Source organism: Dermacentor silvarum, chromosome 3 (assembly GCF_013339745.2).
Source record: "Dermacentor silvarum isolate Dsil-2018 chromosome 3, BIME_Dsil_1.4, whole genome shotgun sequence".
Lineage (NCBI taxonomy): Eukaryota > Metazoa > Arthropoda > Arachnida > Ixodida > Ixodidae > Dermacentor > Dermacentor silvarum.
The window spans coordinates 94,720,885-94,726,884 of NC_051156.1; the positions used below are offsets into that span (position 1 = coordinate 94,720,885).

A 6,000-nucleotide genomic window follows, 5' to 3' on the forward strand; every position below is an offset into this window, starting at 1 on the left:
CAAACCTAAGCTATGTTCGCGTCCTTTGTGCGTTACCCTACGCCCAATGTAAACTCTATTATCTGTTACAGCATGCGCATTGCGCGATAAAGCGCTTGCGCATCACGTTCATCGCTTTGAGGAAAAAGCTTCTGTACCGTGCACCATTTCGTCCACCTGCAAATCTTAACGCTACACAAAGCACATCTGTGTGCGCAGTGCAGTACAGATGCGCGAAAAGTCACATATTTAGCGTGACATCGAAACGCCATGGACATAGATAGCACGAACACACAGGACGATCTGCTGTTCGTGTTATTTATGGGTACCGGGACTTTGTCGCTGCAGGGCCGGTATTTTGTAGCGATGCCTTTAATGTCATAATGCCTTTTCACGCATATCGCGCTGTGTAAGTGGTCAGAGCGACGGTCCGCTCGCGTTATCAACGTTGATATCGTGAGCGGACCGTCGCTCTGACCACTGACAAAGCGCGATAAGCGCGAGAAGGCATTATGACATTAAAGGCATCGCTACAAAATAGCGGCCCAGCTGTACCGTCATAAATATAAGATTGCCCTTACCCGTCTTGTGAATTTTTCTTTTCTCCTCAGAATTCTCTTCCTTCCATTTCTGCTTCATGTTGCCCCAACATTTTCTCAGTTGTTTGAAGTCGCGAGGCATGACACCATGCTGCGCATTGTATTCCACTGCAATCTTCTTCCATGCCGCAGTTTTGGCATTAAGCGATGCCACGTTCATCTTCTTATGTTCCAAAACTTTCTTATGGTTAACTAAACTCAAAAGAGATTTTTCTTCGGGTGTGTAGCGCGGTGCTGGTTTACGCGAGCCAGATTGTACCGTCAACTCCTCTGACGCCATTTTGAAAAAGTGAATGCTCAGCGGCAGTGGATTGACTTGGATGATTGTGGCTATTTTCATGCAGTCTTTCTTACTTCTTTCTTTTTTCTACCAATGGCTGTCTGTAAATGTGCACAGTGTTTAACTTTTCAGGAAGTCTGCAGTGCTACAGATGTAGGAGATATTATTTTCATTCAATCTGGTAACCTCGTTCCCGGACACACCGTATCGTCGCTTGGGCTTGACTTGACGAAGGAAGACAGCGGGAACATTTATGAAACGTGATGGCTGCCTTCGGCATGCTCAAGTTGGGTGTAGTCTTGAGCTGGAGTTGTTCAAGTGAAGGTGCAGCTTCAAGTTAAGGCCTGTTTCTGAATATGGGGGTAAGCTTTATTCAGAAAGGGCTATCGACGAGGCTTCCTTCTTAGTACACTCAACCCTGAGCACATGAGAGACCCACCTCGCTCAGCATATTATGCAACCAGATACCTGCAGCCAGTAAAGCAAAAAAATATTAAGGCGAGAAACAGGCAACACAGAAGTGTCAGAGTAGCACTACAGTAACCAAACCAGAATTATGAGATACCCTGCTTATGTTCAGGCTGTATATCACCTGACCCTAAAAATTGTCATTTAATCAACGTGGACCTTGGCGTGAAAATTTCTGAATTGTGAACTGATGATTCAGACTGCAAGAAATAAGAACACTCACCGCTTTAAAGAAGCTTGTATGGGAGTGTCTTCTGAAGCTCAATATTCATGGTACAAAGCAGGCACACTCCTTCATTAGGTTCTTTATACCGTTCCTGGGCACATAGGCAAGGGCCTCTGAGCACGGGACTAAGTTTCTCCTCAGAGTCCAAGTCTCGTCTGTGGACCTCGCTTGCAAGCTGTCAAGTTCTGGCATAGCTCACAGCTGCAGCTGTAAAGCTGCATAACTCCTTCGGACGAAGTCCGTGTCATTGTCATGCAAAGCTTCCTAAGCCAGCTGCAGCTCTCGTCTTTGGCAAACTTCTAAACTTTTTGGGGACTGCTCCACCTGCAATTCAGTGAGGCAGAGTAGATGTCCTGGCATATGATAATAAATGCACCGCACTAGCTCCATAGAATGTAACAGTGTAATGCTGACACATCACACAGTTTAACAACATACATGAGACTGAAAGTAAAAACGAAGCCTTATACAATGATCAACCCAATGTCAAAAGCAATAAAGACAAAGTTAGAATTTTATTTGTGTAAATGTCGTGAAGATGTGCTTAGTTGTAAAGAGAACAAAGCTAGAATTTGCACTTCACATTTCTGTGTTTTACTCGTTCATGGTGCTCATAATAATATGACACCAGTAATAACTGACCAAATCACACACACTAGGTATTTCCATTACTATAAAAAAATTTTCTTTAAATCTCATTTGGTGATAGCACGGTTGTACTCCATAAACTGGATTGCTCTTGCCGATAGGCAAAATGGGGGCGACGTAGAACATTTTGACAAATCATGGATGGCTAATGGCCAATTTGGAATAAACTCGGATTGGAATACTTGGAACTCAGAATAGAACACACACTCTAGCTTGTGCTGAAGTTTGCCGAGGGCTGAAGTCCGTTGGCGGTGGCGTATTTTATAAAGTCTGTTCGATTCAGCTGCACCTCCTGCACTAGTTCATGGTTCGCCGCACCTCTGTCCTCAATTCTCTGATGCGAGCAGCGCCCCTGCACTGCGGCCCTCGATTGCAGCTTAGTGCCGGCGTGATGCAGAGAACCCTTGCACCTACGAGCGAGGTGGTGCTGTTGTAGTGAACATTTTCATGCAGACGACGCATCATCATGGCATTATTCGTTTGAAATAGACGGCTCAGCATTAGCCAAAGTTTTGCAGAAAATAGGAAACCTGGAACAAAATAGAGCAGCTCACCACAAAGAAAAAATGCAGCTGGCTAGAGTGGCTAATTTGCGCTTATGAAACAAAACAATAAATGGGCACACATTTTTATTTTTTATCGTGTCTAGAGCATTTTCACTGAACTCATATCTCCTTTCTGCGGTTTTACGTGCCAGTTCTGATTATGAGGCACACCGTAGTGGAAGGCTCCGGAATAATTTTGACCACCTGGGGTTCTTTAATGTGCACGACAAGGCAAGCACATGGGCATTTCTGCATTTCACCTCCATCGAAATGCGGCCTCCGCGGCAAGTATTCGATCCCGCGATCTCATGTTCAGCAGCGCAATGCCTTAGCTGACTGAGGAACTCATGTCTCCACCAAAGTGTGGAAGAAAAACTCTGCACAGAAGAAACAACCATGATTTCTACTGGGGCAATCCCAAAAGTAAGGTCTGTATTTTTAGATATAGAAAACTATAATTACTATGATAGTTGCATCATTTTAAAGGTTGAAGAATGCTATATTTTCCCACGTAATTGCCATTTCGGTCGATGCATTTTTGTAGACGCTGTGGCAGTTTTACAATGCTCGTGTCATATCAGCTCGCCGCTAGTCCTTCGGAAGTGTTGAACCTCTCTTTCACCTTGGCGTCGGAGTAGAACCGCTGCCCAGACAAATGTTCCTTCAACTTAGGGAAAAGGTGGTAGTCGCTCAGTGGCTGGTTGTCTGTGGTCGTCTGAGGTGTATGGTGGTCGTCAGTGGCCAGTGCGATGACCAGTGGTGGCTGGTCATCGCAGCCTCCACTCGGCTCACCGCCTTCTGAGTAGGAATGGTGGCACGGCTCGTTCGCTGCTGTCGCATTAATTCCTACAATGGTGACCCGGACGTGATCGGCAACAGCGCTCACAGGCCACGGCGCCACACAGGCCACGGCGCCACACAGGCCACGGCGCCACACCGGCCATGGCGCACACCGGCCATGGCGCACACCGGCCATGGCGCACACCGGCCATGGCACACACCGGCCATGGCACACACCGGCCATGGCGCCACACCGGCCACGGCGCCACACCGGCCACGGCGCCACACCGGCCACGGCGCCACACCGGCCACGGCGCCACACCGGCCACGGCGCCACACCGGCCACGGTACGAGCACGCCGGCTACGTGGAGCGGTGACATGTCTGCTACTCGCACTCCTTGGACCATGTTCCTGTGCCTAGTGCTGGCTGGCCCGACTCTGGATCTGGTGGTTCGGGCTGACTTTCATGAGGACCACTTTCTGCTCGGGGACACTGGCAGTCTACGGCCTGCGGCCCCTTACGATGCGGAACGGTCCGTCAACGGGCTCTGCTCGAGGGACCGTTCCGCCGGGTGCCCGTGCAGCAGCTAAGCCTAGCTAGTCCTACTAACGGATCCGGCGCCGTGTTCGATATTGGAAAGCTGCAGTGCCGCAAGTTCTGCATGCGCCGCCACAAGTGTTTCAAGGCAGCACGTTAGGTCCGCAAACTTGTTGAGGAAGACATGGGCCCACCGGAGTTGCTCAGGAGGCTTACGCCCAGCAGACGCCCGATCAGGCTGCTTTTGTGAGCAGGCTCGAAGCCCTGGCTGGTCTTAAGGTCGAGTACGCGTGGGCTTACATCGCGGCCGAGGAGCCTGAGGCTGACTCTGGTCTCATGGAGCTGCTTTGCATGGTCAGCTACAAGGACTATGCCAGCATCACCTGGACCGTCAACGGCCGTCCCCTGGAGAACTTCATCGACCACTCCACCCTAAGCACTGTGAAGAACGACGTCTCCGTTAAGGTCTCCAAGATCACCATCAACCAGCTGGGGAGGCTTCCCTCTGACAACGGCAAGTTTGTCTTTGAATGCACTGCCCTAGTCAACGCGCAGGTCACCAAGACAACCATCGCGCTTTGTTCCATCATCGAGGACACCTGCACGAGCAACGCCCAGTGCGAGCCTCGCAGGGCCTCGTTGCAGCGAGGGCCGCTGCCTCTGCAAGCCATCCCAGCCCGTGAGCCTCAAGTCCAAGCATCTGACCTGCTGCGCCGCCGCCGGTCTCTGCTAGCCCTGCGACTACTCTGAAAGTCTTCACCCAGCCGAACGCTGTCTGCACGGACCGTCTGATCTGCGACTGCACTCTCGAGTTCGTCCACTACCTAGACGGCAAGACCTGCGACAAGCTACACACCACCGCCGAAAACCTGATCGGACAGCCCTGCAAGGTCAACATCGAATGCCACGCTGCCGGAGCTGCTTGCCTCAAGGACGTCTGCACATGCGCCAACAACAGGCACACCTCAAGACGCAGGCTGGAGTACAAGGATCCAACTTTGCTTCTCTCACTTCCTTTATCGCTGTTCCGTCTGGGCGGAGGGGCCCTGTAGCGCCCACCGACACTACAACACGGGGCACTTTGGTCGGCGCTCTCAGCCGGTGCCTTGGCACTGACTGTCAAGGAAGTAAAAAAATAAAGTGCAGGGTGTGCTCAAAGCACAAGCTCGGCATGCGCAGTGTTGTTCCAGGAGCTTGAGATGCTGGTCGTCACAGCCTCCGCTCAGCTTGCCACCTTCTGAGTAGTAACGACGCCATGGCTCGTTCGCCGCCATCACGTTAATTTCTACAACAGTGCTTGTTGTTGTCCCAGCAGGTTGAACGTCAACCAACAGTACCCTATTCCGGTTCTAAAGCACAGTTGCGATGACTTTACTGGCAGACTGTGTTTTTGTCACGGCTTGGGCGAATAGGGATGCTGCCACTCGCACGATTGTTGTTTTGTTTCAGGTGTGAAGTGGAATGCCCAGGTTTCATCACCCATGGCAATTGAGTCCAACAAGTTGTACTTTATGTCTGCATAGCGGCAAAGAAATTTGTGGGAGGAATCAACTCGTTAACGTTTGTGGTCTTCCATCAGCATACACGGTACCCATCTTGAACACACCTTCCAATATTGCAACTTTTCCACTAAAATCTTGTGGATGGTGCTTCAGGAAACCTCAGGAACCAAAATACAGAGAGCATACAGAGTGATCCTCCAATCTTCACGCATGATTTTGTCAACCTTCACGACTGTCTCATCGGAAATTGATGACCTACCCCTCCTTTCTTTGTCTTGAATTTCAGTACGACTCGCTGTAAGCTCTCTACACTACTTGCAAACATTCTTGACACCTATGCATGACTGTCCATGCACCTCCATCAATTGGCAAAGAATTTCAACTGGTTTAACGCCTTTTGCATTAAAAAATCAAATAACTGCGCGGTAGTGATC

At 50.0% G+C, this 6,000-nt stretch overlaps 1 pseudogene; it reads left to right on the forward strand.

The window, feature by feature from the left end:
- Nucleotides 1–3,751: 3,751 nt before the first annotated feature.
- On the forward strand, nt 3,752–5,567 carry LOC125944296 (uncharacterized; annotated as a pseudogene).
- The last annotated feature ends 433 nt before the right edge of the window (nt 5,568–6,000 follow it).